The sequence below is a fragment of the Rhopalosiphum padi genome, chromosome 1 (assembly GCF_020882245.1).
Source record: "Rhopalosiphum padi isolate XX-2018 chromosome 1, ASM2088224v1, whole genome shotgun sequence".
NCBI lineage: Eukaryota > Metazoa > Arthropoda > Insecta > Hemiptera > Aphididae > Rhopalosiphum > Rhopalosiphum padi.
In genome coordinates this window covers 59,291,370-59,315,534 of record NC_083597.1, presented here as the reverse complement: position 1 = coordinate 59,315,534, position 24,165 = coordinate 59,291,370, and the positions used below count along the sequence as shown (strand labels likewise).

Here is a 24,165-nt window from a genome sequence, read left to right as displayed (position 1 = left end):
TAATTTTTCCCTCCTTATATATAATAATATATAGTATGCACATCTATTTAATAATTTAAGTTATGTATAAGTGTGATAAATTAAAAAAAAAATTAAGGTGGTGGGAGATGTCGTGGCTGCAGTCGGTCATAACGCCGACTAATATTAATAATAATTCATCGGGTTTTCCTGGATGGACGGAATAGATGCTATTGAAAATCACTGATCAGTAGTGTATACGAAATACTACGAAATTGTATAATGTTATAAATTGTGCATTATATTATAACCAATATGTTTGTTTTAAAACAGAAATAAAATTTTTTTTTTCTTTTAGCGGTCTCCCTTGTCTTTATAAACGTGTTAATTGGCCTACCAATTGCAAAAGGTTGGACCCGGGTGCTTTACAGTTTATAACATGAACAATCTAATTTTGAAGTTTTCATATTGTAATCGGAAATAAAGCAAATGAATTCCCATTAATTTCACATTTATCTTTTCGTATATATATTTTTACAGCACTATAACGTACCGCATTATATTATTATCACTTAATTAATCTTTAGAACAAGTGAAATGTGCCGACAATTAAGTAAGATATAATATGTAAATGAGTATTTTCTTATGTCGAAATCGATAATGTATAGTATCTAACTCGTCTATGTGTGTGTGTGCACAAACTCTCAACATTTACATATTTATGTATATATCAAAGAGCAGGAAAAATTCCACGTGGTGCTATTCGTCTGTGTTTAGATCACTCGGCTGGCGTGTGTTGAACAAACGAGCCGTTAAAACGGTTTTACACGACAAAACGATTTCAGCGTATGCACTTGTCTGACGAGAGGCGAGATTCAAAATCCTATGCTGCCATGTACGCCGTTCTCTAACAACAAATCGTTCGTCCTCTTCAGCCTCTTCCGTTATACGGCGAGTTTCCATTTACGTTAGCTGGTTTCCGTGTTGTTATCGTCACCGTTTTCGCGTGTGGGTAGGTTCTCGATTTCGAGGACGATAATGTCTGTCGCCTAATGATTTGAGCACGATTTATTATGACGATTGTTATATTTTAATTACAGTAAGTTTAACCGCGAATATACGAAAAGCAAGTATATTATGAAAATAGCAGTCATTTTTGTCGGTTGTCCGACCGCCAGCTACCAAAACGAAGACAGTAACGGTGGCGGTTCGAAATCGGCCGCGGATAACGCAGCGTGAAAACTTTACCAAGTCGATTTCGCTTAAACTCTGAGATTTTTTGAAGTATTTTTCTTTTCGGGAAAATATATCTGTGCTGGCCGTGTATATATTATGATTACGCGTAAAGAACGACCATAATATACCGCTTCGCCGAGATACCTATACGTACGGTCAAAAACAAGCAAGTACGACGGACATCGCACATCGGTCCTATCGTCGTCGTAACAATAATTATCATAATAGTACGGTTTCGTGTACATCACGTGTGTGTGTGTGTGTGTGTGTCTGTGGGTGTATTGTCGCCGGTCGGAAAAATTGGTGACAGACACGTCCCGCAGATTTGCGCCGAGGCGGCGGCGGCGGTAATTTAATTTTTCGCCGTTTTTCCTCGGAGCCAAAAAATATGTTAATATTACATTTTCGTCGCGCACCGCTATTATTATAATAATAATCGTACACCGGCGCTTCCATCATGGCTGTAACACACGTAGCAGTATCGCTTTACGGCTTGTCAGTCGTCGGCGGATGAAGTTTCACACACACACACACACACACACACACACACACAAACACATTATACCCGTATTACACGTACCGCGTGTATATATATATATATATACCTACTGTATAGGTGTGTATGTATTGCGACGACGGGCCGAAAGACTCGCGAGCAAGTTCACATCGCAAATATTAATCAACTCACACACGCCGCCCGAGAGTGTAACGTTCGGTGGGCAACGGCGGCGGCGGCACACGCACGCACGCGCGGGCGCCCCGCGACCGAATAACGACGTAGTACTTCTGTGTGTGTGCGGATGATGATGCCCCACATGCGCGAGACAGATAAACGTGACGCTGACAAATGAAGGAAAGCCCCGAGGCAATGCTCGAAACCGTGAGGGTGATTTTGAGGATGAATTTTATTTATGTTTACATATTATTATATACGAGCGGAATCGTAGTCGGGGGTACATCGTCGGAGAAAGCGCCACGCGGAATGGATAATAATACGAAACTCGAGAATATTTATTGTAATGCGTTATCCTTGCCGAAACACAGCGCGCGACAATAACACGCCACGCCGAGACGCGCGGGCCGCATATAATAACACTGTACCGGTGTATCGCTATTATTATTATTATTATTATAATAATTTTCCGTATAATAGCGACGGTATCGGACTGGCGTGGGTGTACCTAACGTCGTCGCACCGTCAGTTTCTGTGTAGTACGCGACGGCTTAAACACATAACAATATCGGTCTGTCGGCGAAACGCGTATTCGTATAATATACACAACAATACGTTTACAATAGTTCTGTACAGCGCACGCGAAAACTACACTGTCGTCTAATTAATATTTTACGATACGTCACGTCATAACAAATAGCGCGTATCTACGCATCGACGGAGAACTTTTGTTAATTATTTCCGTCCGATCGTTACCCGTTAAATGTGTATAATATCACGTTAAAGACTGAAAATAAGAACAAAATTAATTGGACATACCTACCGGAGCGATATATAGTACCTTTTCAATACATTTCTATGATATCCCGTAGTGTTTAATATTATTTATTCACATAGTTAATGAAAATTGTGTTCACATTAAATAATGTTTAATTAAATAATTTGTCGCCGTTACACGGATAATTATTTATGCTTATATATATATATATAAGTCGTGTGTGTGTTAATTTAAATTTTAGATGTTAGCTAAAATTATACGTCACATCGACGGGAAATAATTTCTTCAATAGTTTATTAATACCATATTGATATACATTTATTTTTAAACAACGAAATCGTTTACGATTTAACGGCTATAAAAAATATATTTTACAGACCTAATTGCAGGTTATTATCCTTCATACTTCCAGACACATTAGGATTGCAAATTATTCTAATATAGATATTCACAACAATGTGTTGTGTATCGCATCGTTCCACGCTAAAGTTAGTCGATTGTTTACCAAATATGTTTTACAGCGTGACTATGCTAATATTATGCTATATTAATATATTTTGTTCATAAAAACGGAAGGTTATTGAGTGTCAGCCATATTTGCTTAAGGGATCGGCTCCGTCATTGGTTGTAACTTTATAAATGTATATATATATATATTTTTTTTTTTTTGATGTTCAAATAGCGTCAAAACTAATTTCATATTACTTTCGAGTCCTTTGCGTTACAAAAATAAATTGAAGTGACGTGTTTATGCATCATTTCTGTACAGGTAGAATATTTACACCAAATAAAACCGTCACACTTAGTGCAAGAAATAAGAATATATGTTTTTTATAACAAATTATGTTGTAATATTTTATAAACGTAGTTGGCCTAAAAAGTCAAACTATGTATTAAATCTAACATTATGTACAATATTTTTTTTTCTTTACCTGTCTCAGAGTTCACAATAATCCAAATAAAATAAACGGTTTTATTTTACAATAGTTGTAATACAATGATGTTCATTAAATTAAAAACATTTATTTATTTACTATTGAAGTATTAAATATACAATAACGACTTAATCTTTAATGATTCAGTATAAACAGTTTATTTGTATCACACTAATATGAAGATTTATTAGATTAAGGCTAAGTAAGAAGACTGCGATAGATTATAAAAATAATAATTATCCATATATATATATATATTAATATGTTAACACTATAATTCAAGGAAAATTAAAAATTAAAAAACTGCATGATACGATTTTATTCCATCTGACCATTTATTATGTTATAATTTGTAAAAAAATTAAATAAATAATTATGATAATAATTATTAACAATATTAAATAAAAATGTGTGCGTTAACTACATAGAAGGCACGTCGTTTTTTGTTAAGTACAACAATTATCATTTACACATTAAAAAACTTTGTTATAAAATACACATGTTGTTTAAACTAATTAAATACTATTATGCTATGTTAAAATTATTTCAATTGTATATGTATATTAATATGTACATATTATGTATCTAATTTGCATTATATATTATATGAAATGCGAATAAAAAAATAGTCGAGGCAGAAAAAAAATAATTTTTATCAAAATAATATTCACATATTTTCACCATAATAAAATAATAATATGGCTTTCATTTGGCATACTATAAAACATTTATTAAATTATAATATATTATAAGACGTTATACTTGTATACAACAAAATACTGGAATCGTTCGTGTTAAGGAATAAAAATAATAAATAAAATAATATTTTTTGTATTTTGTATTAATTAGTATATATTATAATAATATGATATGATATTATGTACCGATGAATAAATTATATTTTAATTTGTAAACTTTAGTGTTTGTTTTATTGGGTATTTAAACTTAGACTAAGAATCAGATTATGTTTTTTTGTTTCGATGTGAGAGGACCTTTTTATTGTATGTGCCATCGTTTATTCTTCTGTTGGGTCTATTTTAGTGGCATAAGGCGTATAGTTTTTTTTAAACCGTCTATAATATTATAATAATAATTTATTATGATTATTACACGGCGTTATGTATAGGCAATTTAAGTACACTATTGTCGTGAATGCATTTCCTCAATAAATTAGTATAGTATTAAACGTTTGGAAAAATTAACAATTTGAAGGTGAAATTAGTACTTACGTATAATATATATTATGTAATATTGAGTTATTATGAACTAAAAAAATTTTTTTTATGGTAAAATAATTGTAGATTATCATAATAACATACTAAATTTTAATAAAAAAATCTTCTATTTACAGTTAGAACTTTAAATATTTGTCATGTTTTTTTTTTTTTTTAGAAAATATCGAAATTTTAATGATTAATGTAGTATTTTGGTTTTTTTCAGTGGTTTGTGTTTTAAAGATTTGCATTTTAAACAACTGACCAATGGGCATAAATGTATATTATACTCACAAACACGCATATAATATAAACGTTGAATTAGATATCATGAATACCTTCTCAAAAGTTGTAAATCCTAGGTAGACTAAAACCCTGATACCCGAAATTAACGTTTCTCCATTTTGATATAAATAAAAACCACAATTTATTTAAATATAAAGCATTATACCCGACCAACTAAAGAGAGATTTAACTTTTATTACCTATTTCGATTGAAACGTTGCACGTTGGTGTAAAACTAGTGAAACACTTAACACTCATACGTCCTACTCTAATAAAAGTCGTTCGATTAGATTTAACTAGAACTTATTTGCATTGAAAACGTTTCACTGAAAATATTAGTTATAAATTAAATAGTGTTCTATGTGTCTATATTTATGTATAAGTTGTACTGTATCTATTATAAAGCATTGTGAAAAGTTTAATTTAAGAAATGTCAAGAAAAAATTAAATTGGTTTTTAACTCTCGTTTTTCAGTAAATTCATATTAGTATAAAAATTCTATACTCTCACTTTGTATTCGATATTAAAATCAACGAAGAACGCTATCAATATAGTAATATTATGACATGTGTGTTCACGACATTGCATGCACAACCAGTTGAGTACTTTGGTACATTAGGAATAAACCCATCATATCAATCTGACAATGTATAAATATTTGAAATAATAATTGAAGTTTAATAATATATAAAGGTTGATAGAAGATGGAGTCAAAAAAAAAATTATAATTAAATTATTTTTAATTTGTTAAATATATACACTGATAAAAACATTTTATATTAAAAAAGAATTTAAAACTTTTTATAAATAAACTTTTAAGTTAAGTTTTACTTGTCAATTTCATTTAGATAAAGTCTTTTATTTTGAATTATTTTCACATGAATCACGGTTAAAATATAATTCATAATCACTAAGTGCCAACTATGAATACATTGAATCATCGCTAATAATAAAACAAAACTGATTGAAACGATAATTTTATCAGGTAATATTTACTCGTTTCTGGAAATCCGGACTTATTTTAGTCCAGTTAAATCGGATGTAGATGGAGTTTTAAAGACATCAAAATCTATATCACTAAACCAGTCTCGTAATACCCAGCCACGTGGTTTTTGATGGATAATAGAGAAAAAACGGTAAAAAAAAAAAAAATAATAACAGTTTTCAGGAGAGACCGCGGTAACGGGAAATCAATGTAACTGTCACGGTTCTAAATCTGTGATTTACTTACAGTAAATGCATGCGTCGACCAAAACAATGGTTGTGACGACCTCCATAACTAACACTGCTATCGCCGTACGAAACGCGAAAAAGCGCCACTGGCTCTTAAGTTCCGAACAACTAGCGGTATTAATGTAAAAAAGAATGTCGATAAACTTTCCGTGACGTGTGAAACTGTTCCCAAAAGATTTATCATGACACAAAAAGCTAAGACTCGAGAAAAATGTCCACGACAAGCAGAACACGGTTTATAAAATCGAAGAATTTTAGAAAATTGAATAAGTCTCCTGCCAATTCCATAGAACCTTCTGGAAAAGTCTCGTCAACCATAACCACAGCTGCTGGACTATCAGTACATAATCCCAGAGCTAAGTGGTCACATATATTTATTGTGAAAATGGACTCCTTTTTCCGGTACCGTGTTGAAAACCGTGATCGATACGTAAACACGCCAAAACAGCTGCTTCGTCACCGAGTAGCCTAACAAAATAACATGTGGTTATGACCATAGACGTTGGTGGCTAAACACTTATTTTCATAACATTCGCGATCTTCTCAACCTACACACATGTTTTACGCGTCGAGGGAAATTTTTTCAAGTATTTAGTCTTACGTGTCATGTAAAATTAAAGGTTTGGAAGTAATCAGACTACAATTTTGATATTACGTATAAGTTATTTTACGATGTGACACTTTGTTAACAGTAAATATTATTCATTGTTCTAGAAAAAAAAAAAATATTTATTTTTATGGCCGTAAGGTCCTTGTTATATTTATCGTGCATGCTAGCTATAAACTCGTTGTAAAATTCGATAGTTAACGAGAACTTGCTAATAATATTAAAGAAAAAAAAATATTATAGAATGTGAATTGTTTTAATTCACGAATATAATAATAGTATTGTTGTAAAAAATCGTATTTTGTAGTTAGGTGACAACGGATATGAATTATTATTTTTTGAAAATTTTAAAATTGAAAAATATGGCTATTTTTGCGCGGTGATGGAAATGCGAACAACAATAAATTATTATTGAGACTAATAATTACAATTTTATTAAAGAATATTCTCCGATCGAACTTACTTTGGAATTTATCACAATCTTATGAAATAACTTTATTTATTAATGTTTCATCTGACTATACCATTCATAAAACAACTAAACATTTATTTGCTTGTTATACCATATTAATATAATAGATTCTGTTATGATTGCCGACACCCGCCTATCAAACTGTCATTTTGGACATTGTAATGTTATATAATAATTATTAAGCATTTCACACCATTTCTCGGAATGCGACATTGGCCGTTCAAAATATAGGATTTCATCACCAAATCATATTTTTATATGTGCAAAAATTACTGTGAAAATACTTAAATGTGTATTGTACACTGTACTGTTTATTTTATGTAAGTTATTCGCATAATTATCTATATACCCGATGCCACTTCCCGTTTTTAGTACATAAAAAAAGTACAATTTTATTTTTATTTTTATAGAGAAGATCATTAAATGTGTTCGCGTGAAAAAATACATCTTTTAAAAGTATACACTTTATGTTTTATTATATTTTATGCGTTATAATGATTGGGAAATGAACGTTAGTTCAGTATATATACTTCAAACGAGAAGAACCCTCTTAAATGCCGCACACGACTACCTACTATACGACGTGGAGCAAAAAAAAAATTAATAATAATAGGAAGAAAAAACAGTTTACTTAATTACAATAAATTTTACCTCTGTCCACTTTCGGCGAGGATACTATTTAACAACACATCTTCAGTATATTTTTAAATTAACACATTCAACACTAATGTCCACACGAAATCTAATAAATAATGACATCTATTATTAATAATTAACAGATATATAATTGAAGGGGTACGAGGGAAATATTTAAATTCCATGATTGATGATAATTTGAATTAGTTGTTATAATATATTATGCTGACTTATATTATAAAGTTGTATTTATTATTATGGTCATTGTGTTTACAATACTTGTTTATTTTTTGTTATTTTAGTTTTTTTTCGCATATCCATTAACTTTGCAAGTATTTAATTTATTTAAAAGAATTTTTATTTTATAAATGTTTACAATTTTTGCTGTGAAAGATATGACCAAAATCTACAGTTATGTATTCATCTACATACCAAATTATAAATAATTTTTATCCAAACTATATTTATGTTTAAGTTAATTTGTCCTATTCTGTAATCTAATCTTGAACATTTCTATATTATTTATTAATTAAAATATCCAAAAAATTATTTTAATCATTAATTAATATAAATATTTTTATCTAATAAGATATAAAAATGTATATTATATAACTTATAGTTCATTATTACTTATACACGTATAGTAAAACCTGCATGTATTTTGTACATTTACATTTATAAACTAGTATTATTTAATTTATAATAACTATTAACATTTTGCAGATACTTAATGTTAAATAAAATATATATTAGGTATTCGAGACAGTTTTTAAATTATTAGTTTTGTTTTAACTTGTAATTCACATCGCGCCAAGTAACGTTTTATTTATAATACTTATAATTAATTTCATTCGGTTGAAGATCATTTATTTTAATGAACGTAAGATTCTATTTTTCAAACATAAAAGCTGAACAGTGTAATGCAATTTATATAATTTTATTTCATATTTTTTATGTCATGTTGCGTTTCATAAATTACATTTTAATACATTTCTAAAAAGTGGATACTATAACGAGAACTCGTTAATTAAGAACAATTTTAAAGAAATATTTTTAAATGTTGATTATTTTAATTTGTGTATATAAATAGTCTCCGTGAGAATTAATTTTTTTATAAAAACATAAATATTTAAATACACCAACAAATAATATTCAGGCTTTACAGTATATAGATAACTTGGTTATAAAAAGTTTATTTTATATCCATTAACGAGAAAGTTGGACCGGAAATTGTTGTTTTTAAACGACTTACCAGATAAATTACTCCCCAAGTAGTGCCAATATGAAGTTATACGAAAGCGTTTGCATTTCTAATTGGTTTCTGTTTTGCTTGAATCAAAAATACGAAACCAAGAACTCGTTATAAACTTTGTAGTCTCATTTATTTCTTCACGCCCTTATGTGCATTTTCAAAATTAATCTCCTCCTTTTCATTTTATTTTTTTACCCCGTCCAAAAAGTGCTTAGGTATTCCTGTTATGTCTCAAAACACCTTGTTTATACCTATTTTTTATTACCTAGAAAAATATAAAAAGTGCTAATGTTAGGAACAGTGGGAAGATAAGATATCAAGTTATGGGTCGTTATTTTACTAGGGAATGTGGTTTTCGGAAGCTGAAATAAAAATAACATCCCAGAAAGATGTGTTACTAAGAATAAATGATATCCTCAACTTAATAGTACCATATTGTTCAAAATGGGATGTTTTGAGAATTCTATCTGTACAAAAATGTTGTGAATTTTTTAGACAAATTTACAGTTCAGTATTAGAATAAACATAATTCGAATTAATACGAATTACGATTAAATTATGAAAATAATGGTTAGTGACACAGTAAGTGAATAATTATTCACTTAAAAAATAAATGATTATTATAAAAAAGCTATTTTTTTTAAAGTACTACTTTGTGACAGTGTGACACAGTTGAAAAACATTCTATGATATTTTGAAAATGTTTTTATTTACTATGAATACAATTGAAGAATCACTTATATTAATTTGTTTTATATTTTAATCGTTTAATATGTTACTTTAGTTGTAATTTTCTTCAATTTTATTATAGTTTATTATTTAATGAAATTAATATTGCTTCAATAACATAATTAAATAGTATATAATAATTAATGCTAATTAATAGCTTTAAAATATTTTAAAATATTATATAGTATTTCATAAGAAACACTTACTAATTTTTGCTAAACTCACATAATCTAACTAAAAAAATATGTTAAAATTAACATATTAATTATTATAACAATAACTAAAAGAAAAATAATTATTTAATATCTGTAGTATTTAATCACAATTATTTTAGTTTAAGTCATCAATTATGAAAATTATCAATAAAATTAGTTTATAGGTGTTAAACATAATGTAAATAGTATACATAATATCACAAACTATATATTTAAATTATAATCTATTTAACAGTACCTAGTTAGTTAAATAAACCCAAATGTGTATGCAAATATTATTGTGACGTATAATGTATAGGTACGTATGCGGTAAACAATAAAACTGTTGATTTTTTTTTTAATTACATTTTTCAAAAAAATCACCATAAATAAATAATGTTCAATTATCATAATAGCATGTACAATTATTATTATTGTACAACGAGTTATAAGATTTGAAAATCAAAAACAAGTATTGGAAATTTATGATAAAAAATAAATTAATAATTAATATTTATTAAACAAAATTGTGGGTATGTGTCATTAATAGCAATTTAATAAATTCAATGCCCTTAAACAATATCACTAAACGTTCATTATTATTAAAATAATATTTTTTTTTAATTGAATATAAAATAATAATCACTAATGTTTTTACAAAAATATATTCTTAATTTAAATTTATCAAACAATTAATAATGATTACACAAAAAAATTCAAATTTACTTTTAATTGAAAATAAAATGCACTTTTAGTATTATTTTTTTTTTTATATTTTAGCACATCGATTTGATTTTTTTTTATGTGTACTTATACCGTAATTTATTTTGAATCCATATTATTTTATTTTTGACGAGAATTGCTTACATTTATGAATAATCTTCTGTGTTTATCTTCTTTCATTGTTGTACGACGTCAGATACCATATTTTTAATACTTAAGTATCTCTCTTATCGACAAAATTAAATATACTTTCAGTGTTTGAAAATTTGATTCATCGTGTTTTTACGTTACCTATACACCATTACCAAAAAACTATATAATGATTTAATAAAAATCATTTATTTACTATAAATAAAATGAAATTATTAACAACTTATGATAAAGCATATTTGCTGAATCTGTGGAAAATAATTCAACGTATAAATAGGTAATTGATAAATATTTAATATTATTTTTATACAGGCTAAGTAGATTCTTTATATTAATCACTTTAAAAATTGCAAACTCTGAAGTTCAACCTTAAATAAAATAAGTGTGTTTTGGGGTGTTTGTAACACACAATCCCATCGCTATTTAATCCTTATTTATTACGGTAGTGATAAAATAAATTATAATATTCTCTCATAGTGCATTAGTAGCTATATTTATCGGTCAAATTTAAAGAAAATGTGACAAATTAGTTATATTAATAATTTAAAAAAAATGTATCTTTGTATTGTTATTTTAGTGTTTTCTTGATTAAATACTATGCATTTTTAGCTGACAACCAATAACGATATTCAGGATTTTAAATCTTAATAATTTTCATATACACTTGAAGTAAGCAGATAGGTCGTACACAATTTTTATTTTACAACTTAAAAAGTGATTAGTCGAATTTTACATGTTCCTATAATCTTGTCATATTATTTTGATTTTAAGGTAAATAATAAATATTATCGGTGTTAGTGTTTTTAGACGAAATATTATCAAAAAAAAAGTACCAAAACAAATTAAGAACTGCAAAAATAGAATAAAATACATGAGCTGTATGCTCATTCAATTGAAAATAAATCCAATTTAGTATTAAATATGATTTTTTCAACATGAACGTTAAACGCTTGAAACATTCGTGCCTCATTTAAAGAGGGTTTATAGTCGTTATGAATAATGTCACACGTTGACAAGTAAAAAGACAAATGGAAAATTACTTATGTACAATTTGACTGAATGTACTCACGCAATCGTTGTCGCAAATCATTTTCAATTTTTGAATGAAGATATAATATTTTATTATACAATTATCGGGTGCATCGAATTCATATTCCATAAATCGTTTAATACGATATGTGTGTGTGTGTGTGTGTGTGTGTGTGTATAATTGTTCGAGGATAGGTAAGGTTAAACCGTAAGGGCAAATTTAATCTCTTACCTCGCTATGTAATAAAACAAGTAGACTAGATTCAGCCGAAACTGCTATTTGTCATTTCACCGGACTTGAGCCGCTGGTGGTAGCGGTGGCGGTGGCTGCAGAATGTCTCCGACACGACTATAACAGTATTGTATCACCGTCTTCGGTTAAACGCGCGCACGACTATACGTATAACGCGGAAACACACTCACCGCACAAGCACCTGCGTAATATCAATTAACAAAATGGTATTTTTTTTCTCACACGGATTGATTTAGTTCTGTGACAATCACTCGCGGTCGTACATTAGGACACCACTCGTTTGAACATATATATATATATATATATATACACGAACAAATAACCAGACACCGATAACACGCAGATCGGATGCACGGAAAAGCGGCAAATCACAAAAAAAAATTAAAAATTAAAAAACGTAAAACGACGTAAGAAAAACTAAAACCTTTCGACGACGGCGGGTGATACGACACTGTTCGTTTATAACTGTTACGTATTATATATATATACTATTATATTAAAGTATACGCCAAACGGAGCAGACGATAAAACACAGTGTACTTACCGCCAAACACGCGTAATGCCCGACCTGACCGACGCACGGGAAACACAGTATTGCGCCGGTAAACGCCACAGCGACAGCGGTCGTGCGCCCGGCGCGGCCGATCCAGACAGCGCCACCGTACACACGTCAATTTTGGCTGTTATTTATTCCACCTTTTTTTTTTCTTGTCCACCCGCCGTACCCTGGTCACTGCCAACGGCTCGAGTCCACGAAAACAGTCACAATAACAAGTGCCCTCTTAAGACTTCACGGATGACCGCGTCGAAAACGTTACCATTGACGGTTTAGTAGAACACGAAGACACCTAGCCCACCCGATGAGAGATAGATAGAGAGAGAGAGAGATTGTAGAAATATCCAGATAAACTATAAGCGTCTCCGACGACGACGTGGTGGCCCGGTAAGGGATGAGGGGTTGATTTGAATGGGAATTAATGCATTTCAATTCATAATTTTTAATTTTATTTTTTTTCCACTGTTCACGATTGCAAATATTATTCAGCCAAAGGACTAGAAGAACGCGACGTGCACGTGTTGTCTTGCAAATTCCTGACCGTAAATAAAATAATAACCATGTGCGGTAACCGTCGTCAGTATATATTATATCGTGGGCAACCGGCGAAAATTTCGTATCTAATTTTTACATCTTTGTTGTAATTCCATTAAATTGCACCGTATTATATATTATTATAATAATACTCTCTCTCTCTCTCTCTCCCTCTCCGACGGATAACCGTCCGCACTAGAAAAAGGGCCGCGCCAACGACCTACCCACCCACACACACACACACACACACACACACACACGAGCGCGCCTTGCCGCGGGCTGCGAGTTTCTTGTGAGTAAAAAAGGAATAAACTACGTCATATGCGCGCGGGCCCGCGATGGTATTACTATGTGTGCTTGTGTTTGTTATTAAATTTTTGATGGCGCATTCCAAGTAGTTTTATAAATTTCTGCGTTCCGATACAACGAGGATGTAAAAGAATGCAAACAACCATATAGGTTTTTATAATACGCGCATAACAATTGTACGCGCAACGCGATCCCCGAATTTTGGTGAAACGGAAGGCCACAGTTTTCGGTCGGTAAACAACGTGTTATTGTTAAGAATCATAATGATAATCAAATAACCGCACACGCCCGCGTATTGTACTTGTACGGTTATGGTTTATCGTATTTGAAACCCACTACATCGCGAATAATTGTGTACGGTTTTAATTAATATGATCGTATTCAAAAGCTCACCGATATAGGTACTACACAAAACGCGCCATGCATATGTAGTACGTATTATACGCGTTTGGTGGTGGTGAGCTAGAAAGGTCGGTTTACATATATACTACCGATTTCATAATTTATTTCAATTATTCGATTCTGAAAATTTTCAATCTGCAATCATTTTTTTTTTTTTTTTTGTTTATCGTGTACAGAAATAATTAAGTTTCTACAACCACTAGCGAATCACGACCGTACGGTTTGTATGCACAATATGTTCGTCGGGTAACGTAAGTACTTTGGAATTGATAAGATGCTTACGCGCATTATGTAATCATTTCCGTGTACAATGTACCTACCTATCATATTACAATCACAGGACTGTGATGTAAAACAGAGGAGTACTTACAGAAGATAATAATATACTCTAATACATAAATTGGTTACTAGAAAATAATATGGTTTAGAATTAGCGAAAAAATCATACTTTTTAAGTGGAACACCTGCACGTGACAATAGTCAACTCTTAGAAATATTAATACAATATAGATAGGTACTCTACTCGTCGATATACGAAGCCGTATCCTGTTGTAAATGTCATTACTTATTTTTAACGACAAGTGACATCTAATCGTACACAAGAAAAATAATTTATCAAGCCAATAACGTTAGTATACGTATTATAATAACACTGGGAAATAGCATTTTTTTTTTGTTGATAATGTGATGCCAGTAATTATATTGTATCGTGTCATTCCCAGCTCAAACGTTCGTGACCGTTTCATATCAATACAATTGAGTTCAATGTTATGGGGAGAGACGGATCTGTGAAGTCATTTTAGGTAATCGCGATCGCATTATTTATATTATATTATTGTACATTTTTTCGAGTTTTTGAATGATTTTCAATCGCAGTAAGTTTACATTTGAGTGATCATATACTTTTAGTTCGATTGAAAAATAACGCGTTACGTTTGATTTTGTTTTGTTACTTTGCCTAGTACGATGTACATTAATGATCGCCGTACCCCGACACAATTTTAGAGTGACATACTTTAGTAAGTTGTGCTATTATACATATTATAATATATTATTATTGCCTGCACTCCGTCTCGTATATTATGTAATACGACGAATCGGAGTGGCCGATCCGTGCTGTGATAATATTGCAAATTAATCACTAAAACCTATTAGTTCTGCGACAATTTCACAGCCGAGCGGCGTATATTTGCTAAAATAATAAAAACAACAACAATAATAATATAGTGTTTAGAAAATAAAAATGCCGATGCCTTGTTTCGCGCCACTTCAATATTCTCATTTCTCAGAGTCCTGCGTGCGATTGACGAGTAAAATAAAACGTAATGTACATTCGAAAAGGCGCACGAAATTAGTTGTTACACGGGATGTGCTATACGTCTATTGTCTATACTTTACAGTCAAAGAGTGTGCTATCGATACAATGATTTGAGATCGAATTTTTTTTTAACGGCACGCCACTGAGAGACTACTAAAATATAAAGACGAAAACGACGGCCTTTGTCCCCGCGGGATGGAAAATATGGTCAAATCGACAGTGGGCGGGTTTCGGTTCTCTGAATTGTGCGCATCGGGCGGTGTAGACGATTAGTGCGACTCTGTTACTATTGTTACTAATATAATATCGCGATATGCGCGCGGGACAAAATACCGCTGAACACATACGCATTCGCAGTGATACCTGTGTACATGAAAAATAGTATTATGAATTACTTTATAACCATTATAATATCTGTTATAATTTGTCAACTGTGATATAATGGCAGAGCAAGCACTGATTGTTGTTCGCCGAGTCACCAAATATCGATTTTAATATATAGAAAAAAAACAATAAACAAACAGAAGGAATCAATGGATTACGTTAAAATAATTAATGATCATACGTGTTGTTTTTAATTTTAATTTATATTTTTTTTTCCATATAAATCATCTCATCAATACCTATACAATAAACACAATAAACTGCTTTTTCAAAAAGTTCCTATTGTAATTTTACATTTATATAATAATGTGTGCAAGACATATGAAAACGGTTGTTGTTATTCATGAGTTCTTAGCACACTCTCCTGATAGCTCAACCGTGTATGTGTTTATACGTGTGAATGTGTGTGTGTGTGTGTGTGTGTGTGTGTGTGTGTGTGTGTGTGTGTGTATGTATGTTAAAGTGGTTTCTCTACTGGTTATTTGAGAGGGCGTCTGCCAATGACAATATAATTTCAGTTTCGCACACGATGCAGTGCTATATTATTCGAATAATGAATAGTGGCGTATTCAGACAAAAAATGTATCGTTTAAAATTACAAAAAAAAAAAAAAAGAAGAAAAAACAATCTTGCGATGAATTAATTCGTCTCGAGTTTTTTCCAAGAAGTAATTACGCACGGGGTGAGATTAATGTAAATTGGTTGGTAAAAATCACTCATGCGCGGTCTGATTTCCTTCAACGCAATATAGACACACCCTATGGCTTTTAATATAAAATTATTTGGTGTGTCACGAATAGTAAGAGATTGTACATAATCCTATTAATTTTTCATTTAAAATATTATAGTGATTTTTATTACAAATTGCATAATTATTTTATATTTTTAAAAAATAAATTAGACTAAAATTGAAAACTCGATTGCTTTTCCGTTTTTTATTATTATACTTAATGTAACTCATATGTATAATAATAAAATAGTTTGGATGATATAAAATCCCTTTTTTTTTTTTTGTAAAAATTCAATGATAAATCGCTGAATAAAGCAACATAATTTTTATTTTACATAGCGGATATGTATTTACAGCAGTTTTTACATTCTAGATGTTATTGTAACTAATAAATGGCTTCATTTTCATATAACTATTCTTATTTTGTCTAGGTACTAAAATATGAATTTTATTTATATTATATATAACTGAAAGGTCAATATTAAAAAGATAATGTATATAATGTATTTGTATATGGGTAAATTATACAGATATTAAAAAATGCATTTATAATAGAACTGTATAATAATATCTTGACTAGATAAAATAAAATAATGGCACGTCATTTAAAATCTATCATTTATAGATAAATATGGTTTAATTACATATTAAATTAGCATTTAATTTGTATTAGGTAGGTATAAAAGTTGTTAGAATTCAAATATATAGGAATATAGTATTATCGTATTACAATATTTTAATTATCAGTTTGTAATGTTTTATGTTAGAAAATAAAATAATATTGTTTTTTTTTTTAGTCGAATAAAAAGTTTAACTACAAAATAGTTTACTCTACTTAGAGTGAAAATATCAAAATTAAAATTTTTTTCAAAAAATAAAATGTAAAGGTAAAAATAAAATTAATAAAAAAAGTTTTATTTGAATCTATGGTTTGCTTGATAGAATATAATATATTTTAAGTATTGACTATCTTTAAGTAATGATAGTATATAAACACTAACCAAAATATGATTATAAAATTGATATTAAAAAATAAATTAAAATATCACAGACATAAGATTACATTATTTTATCAATATCTGTTGGTTTTTTTTTTTTGGATAATTTAATAGTAATTTTAGTCGTTGTTGAAATCATAATAGATTCGTACACAGCTAAGTAAAAAAAAATATTTTCATGTATCTACTTCAAAAACAAATTCGTTTTTTTTGCAAGTTTACAGTCTTCGACGTACTAATTTGTATGCTACTCAATTATTCTTTATGGGACCCACCGCAGCTGTGCGTAAGATATATTATGAATCAAAATGAGATTTGAAATACAATTATATATTTAATTTCCATAACCGTGCAGCTTTTTATTTTTTCTTTTCGTAAATTTGAATAATTTCAAAATTCGGGAGTAACGATCAAATGATAAAGACATAAAAGTGTATCGTATTATCTCCGTACACAAAAAAGTACATAATTTGTTGGCACATCCGGTTTATGACGTGTATATAATACGTGTCATATAGTACGTTGAACACAAAATGCACAAAGTGTGTATAGAAAAACGTGAAGTATCAACTACTCCGTTATCCTTGGCTTTTAACTTGTACCATTATAGAATTTAACAATGCACTGTTGTACCGACTTAATGTTAATAACATCCTTCAGTTCTAACTGAAAAGTTTACGCGTACTCGTACAATACATTTTTGTACGGTGATACTACAAAACCGTGTAGGCTTTTTCTCTCCATTTATTTATTTACAAGCCACCAACCACGATTTAGAGCCCGGAAAACCAAAAACGTTACGTTTACGAAGCCTTAAAAAATGTAACCAAACGTAAATTAAAAAGCGGTACTTAAATGATAAAACAAAAATCGCTATTACAATAGTTGTTATAAACTTATATTATTATACATCCCATTACACGGTTACCTATATAAATATATTATTTTAAACATTGCTGTCATTAAATAATAAAAAGATTAAATTAATTATTGATCTTACAATGATATTATATTTTTCCATTACTATGTTACAGTTTAATTATAGTAGCTCCGGAGAGTAAAAAGGATTTTAAATGAAACTGAAGTGTTGAGTATTTTAAAATGTACCTATAATATGATAACACAAACTAAGTATAATCCAATTTCCGACACTTTATTTTAAATCTTAGTTTTATTAAATCGAAATAAAATTTTAGTTTTATAGAGATATTTATTTCTAATATTTACTTATTCAAACTGTAATTTAATATTTATTTATTTATTTTTACTTTTAGGTTAGATTTAACTAATCGATTACATAATACCACGATTTAAGATATTATAGTTGCCCATCGACTATAGTAAAATAGCTTATCACACGACCCCCAATATAAAACTAGAAATCAGCTGTTTTAAAGATCGTAGCGCTTAAGCGGAGAAAATAAATACCATGAGGACTGATTTTACTCGGCTAAAACTTAATATTATATTATACGATTGTCCTTTGATATTTAAAATTATTTAATATTTATCATTTGATATCAAGTACATACATTTATTTCTATGATATAAATAGTCACGAGAGTTACACTATTTAGTACTTTGTCCACATGCAGCGCTGTTATAATAAATAAAGTGAGATTCACTTAATGGTCCTTCTTATTTCAAGTCAATGGGCAACCATACTATCTTAAATCGTGCTTAATACTAATGATAAAAATTGTCAATGACACTGGTCTTATTAGATATTTTGTATACAATAATAAGAGATTTATAAAAATAGAAATTAGTGATATTATATATCACATACACATTATGATTTTACAAACACTACAAGTACTTATATTTGTATAGTTTACTCTCTTATATTGGGAATTGGGCGTTCTCATATACTTAGTACTCTAAAGAGGTCATATTTCGATTTTCTTAGTAATTTCCTTAAACGTAAGAAAAACTTACGACAGCCGTTTAAAAATGTTAAAGAAATCTCAGGGAGCGTAGCTTAAGTTTTGACAGAGCTCCATTTGGAATCGTTTTTCGACTATAACGATTTATCATTTGTTTTGAGTTTATAAAAATAATGCAGCACATGCGTTGAGACTAGCTAACGAAGCAAAATAAGCTGCCGAAACGCAGTATCAAGTCCGTATTTTTTGTTTAACTATTATTTTAGAATAAATAAATAAGTTCATATGATTCATCATTTATGTATTATTTATACATTTTTAGTCGTTAATTCATCAAAGATTTTTGATTACGGTGTTATAATAAAATAAAAATATAAGATTTATAGAACGTTTTTGATTTAAAAGATTAAAGCGTACGGTTTTTTTTATCTTTATTTTCGTAATATTCGTTACTTCAGTTCAAAAATCATCCATGCGTAGCGCATCTGCAAGACTCGTTTCGTCTTGAAATATAAGGTAATAATGTTAATAAGTAATAACCCTCGTTCCCAATCCGGGACTGTCCTTAGGGATGGACAGTCACTCGTCTTCGTGTATTTTATGTGTTAGTGTTGCGTTTGAAAAAAAAAATAGGAAAATTTGATTCGAACATTTTATATTATTTCATAGATAAAAAACTAAGTTATTTCTTAGAAATAAAGTATGTTTATATATACTTAATAATATTATGTAATAAATAAATAATTGTCGTTGTCCATCATATTATAATGGAGCAAATATGGTGGGAAAAGACCGAAAAGACACTAATAATTATATTTTTAATATAGTGTTACTTTTTGTTTTTTAAAATAAGTTCGTTCAAATTATATAAAACAAGAATATAGTTAGAATTATATCAAAAAGCAATTATAGTAGCTCGTATTCCATATCTTCACGAAGCTAATTTATTATAAATATAAGCATTAAGCAGTTCATGAAATAAAATAGTTCTAGGATTTTTTTTTTCAAATTACTACTCTACCGCTTGGTTTTGTCCTACCATATTTGCTCCATTATCATGTTTCCACGTCATTTGATCCGGTATATATTATATCCTGCGTCAAATAATCTCCGTCACTTGATTCGGGGACGAAAGTATACATAAAAAAAAAAGTGCAAAATTAAGAAAACAACGTTTTATACGCATAATTTAAAAAAAAAATCAATAAATATAAATATAAATGTAATAAATAAAAAAAAAAAATGTAGACTATAGAAGAATATATTTGTCATAGCATAATATAATATATTTTTATTTTGTATAATATATTTGTTTATTGATTTATCAGTATATAATGTTATATAGTTAATATTTATGGTAGAACTCGACATTTTATTCACACCAGACGTAGAAATTATATTTGACCTATCGTGCGCATCCTATTTAATATTGTAAAAGGAATCCAGAAAACGTATAATATTCTTATAACATGTTTACGATGTTATATCATATTATGATGCATAAAACATATAACTATCCGGTATCGTTTTTATATTATAACGGTTGAGGGCCGATCGGTTCACGGTGACTCGACCGAATATTCAGTATTGCACTCCTGATGTATAATACGACCGTTGCAGAAATGCAGATGTAATCAAACCGTGATAGCATTACCTGCTGGCCGCAGCAACGTTGCGAGCTTGCATTCAAATTTATGCATTAATTCTGTAATCTGTACATGTTATTATATTAATATATATTATTACACGGGCAGAGATAGTAGTGCGTTTTGACGTTTTGCAATCGACACTCATCGCGTGATTATAATATTATTATATTATTATCGTAGCAATATTGACTCATCGGTGCCGGTCACAACTGCTGCATGCAGTCGCGGCCGAACCGCACCCCGTCCAAGCCTCCCCTCAAAACTGAACGCTGCTGACCGAGGGCAATAATGCATTTCTGGTCTATCGTCATAACAATGTCATTATTATTACTACACGTCGTTATTGTTGTTATCGTTACCCACCCAATATCGTATCGGCCGGTGTGTCGTCGCGTATAATCGCGTGTACGTCACTACGACACGCGAACACTTACCTACAACCATATTACTGTCGAGTCACATCCACTCCGCCGTACAATATCGAAACGCATAAATCTATTATGTTAATTAGTAGCCGAACCGAATCGCAGAAGTTAACATTTGGACCGGATAATTAATTAAGTCGCCACAGCTAACGGCAGGCAGCTCTGCGTTTAATCAAACCCCACACTTGAACATCATTAAGGCGGTCCCTGTATACACAGTAGTACAGTCGATGTTCGATATAAACATTACAAACGTATATTATATAAGGCCGAATCACTGATAATACTTGAGCAGCTCAGTCGTGTAGCATATTTTTTGAAAACAGATTATTATATATGTACGTACGTATATTATGAGTGCATTGTGAATGGATACACTCGGGGAGTGGCGTTACACAGAAATAATAATAATAATAATAATAATAATAATAATAATAATAATAATAATAATAATAACAATAATAATAATAATAGAAGTAGGTATCTATGATATAATATAATATTATTACATATTATATTAAATACAATGATGACATTTTTTCCTCAGTCGAAACGTGACGAAAATTTAAAAAAAAAAATCCCTTCTGCACCCAAACCGCCAATATTGTGACAACAATATAGTTTATATGAGTACAACAGATTTTGATTTCGTTTCGTCGTACATTTATATTGCTATGATCGTGTTATCATAATATTGTGTGGCGTAGTTGTGCAGCATGCGAAATCTAAAACAACACAATCACGCACACACACACACAACACACAAGTACATAGTGGCACGAGACGTGTTGACTCGAAACAATAATATTCTATTATTATTTTAATTTATTGTAATATTATCGTTATACAACGCTGTGCTTCGTATTCTATTATATCGCGACGTTGGTCGCATAATCGTCGAAAGCGAAACGGTATAAAACTTCTTTAGGCAAAAACTTTAAGATTAAAAATAAAATAAAAAATCCAGACAAGATATACAGATAGCTGTTGGTTTGGGCACTCGTCAAGATACTTCGTTCACATTGGCTCGGATGGATAGTGGTGGTGATGGTGGTGATGGTGGTGGTGAATTATAATTGTTGTTATAAATTCAACAGCAAAGATAATAAATCGTGGAGTACGAAATAGGATTTCAAGCGTTTAATATCGCTGCGCTTGACGGGATTTCGTTCAATACATTTCATTGGCGATTTTCCTTGTGCGCTCGGTGAAAATACTGTGGAAATCAAACGATTGGTTCTACTACAAAATACCGATTGGACTTGATTTTCAATAAGTGGTGGATTTAACCTTAAATATTTTTAAAAAATATATTGCCCACGTGAGGTCAATACATTTCTCAGTACGTTCAGAATATAATGTGTGGGTATACAATACTTTTGTAAAAAAAAAAATTAAATTAATAATCATTAAAATACACCTTTTATAAAACTCGAATAAATTATTGTTAGAGAAATTCATAATTATTTATTCATTACAAGATAAATGTTGGATCATTTGGATACTTTTAAGCGTGTCTTAAAATATTTGAATTAAATTCTTGGTTTTTACAAAAACGATTTATGGATTAAAACTTGAATTTATGTAAGCGTTCATACTCTTTTCATTAAAGTCAATGTAGAAAATTATTTATTTATTCAAATTTGAGATAAAAAATGGAGTGTACACAGAATTCAATTTAAATATTCATTTATTTAACGTTATTGTGTACAATTAACTCATTAACCATTCTCGATTAATTAACTTTATTTAAAAAAAAATATATAAACATTCTTGTATTTCAATAATATTCTATAATATGCGGATAAATAATTAATTTTAAAAAACATCAACGTTTATGTGAATATTAAACTGAACAATTCAAATAAGTAAAGTTGCTGTTTAAATTTCTGAGAACAATTAAGTAGGAATAAAGACACTATAAATATACATCTAGACAATTTAATAATAATTTCAATAAAAATTAAAAATTGCTTTTAGCTATCGGAAAAATAATTAATTAACTATACGCATAAAGTATATTTATAATTTACGGTATTTTAAACAGCTTACATATAATATTATTATGATATTGTCAAATAAACATAAAGCTGTCAATACTTGTCATTAATACAATAATGGCCCCGATCCAGACAGCATAATGGTAATATATGAATAAATAATATTATTTACAATGTATGTGAATTAATTTAATTTTGTGTTATTTATGTTGTGTGTAGAATATTAGTGTATTATTATCGTTATTATTTTTTTTTTTTAAGGTCGCAAATAATTTGACATTTTTGCTGGGGGTACAGATGAACGATACGTCATAGGTACGCGTAAAAATAACGAATCATTGGACTTTTGGGTAAACCGCTTTCGTAATACTATTGACACTCACACGCGCGTTTGCACGATCTAAATACAGGACAACGGTTAGCGGAAATTATTTTATTCTGTTTTTAACATAATATTATAGGGTAGCGTATAGCACATAATTTCATTATTTTTTCACACTAATTATTTATTCCGTTTATACGCCGGGTGAAAAAAAAAAAAAAAATCCAGAGAAAAACCAAAAGCATGTAATAATAACGTTTAATAAAATGCATAAAACAGTGTATGTACGCGCATG

The 24,165-nt window shown here is 29.7% G+C and overlaps 1 protein-coding gene across 7 annotated transcripts in view; it reads right to left on the bottom strand.

Annotated features, from left to right (window-relative positions):
- The window catches only part of LOC132917409 (junctional adhesion molecule A-like), a 285,049-nt gene extending 272,106 nt beyond the window's left edge, over positions 1–12,943 (bottom strand). For all 7 annotated transcript variants that reach the window (XM_060978136.1, XM_060978133.1, XM_060978135.1 and 4 more), the window contains exon 1: positions 12,337–12,943. The gene's annotated coding sequence lies outside the window, so the exon portion shown is untranslated. The remainder of the gene's footprint in view (positions 1–12,336) is intronic.
- Positions 12,944–24,165: the final 11,222 nt, after the last annotated feature.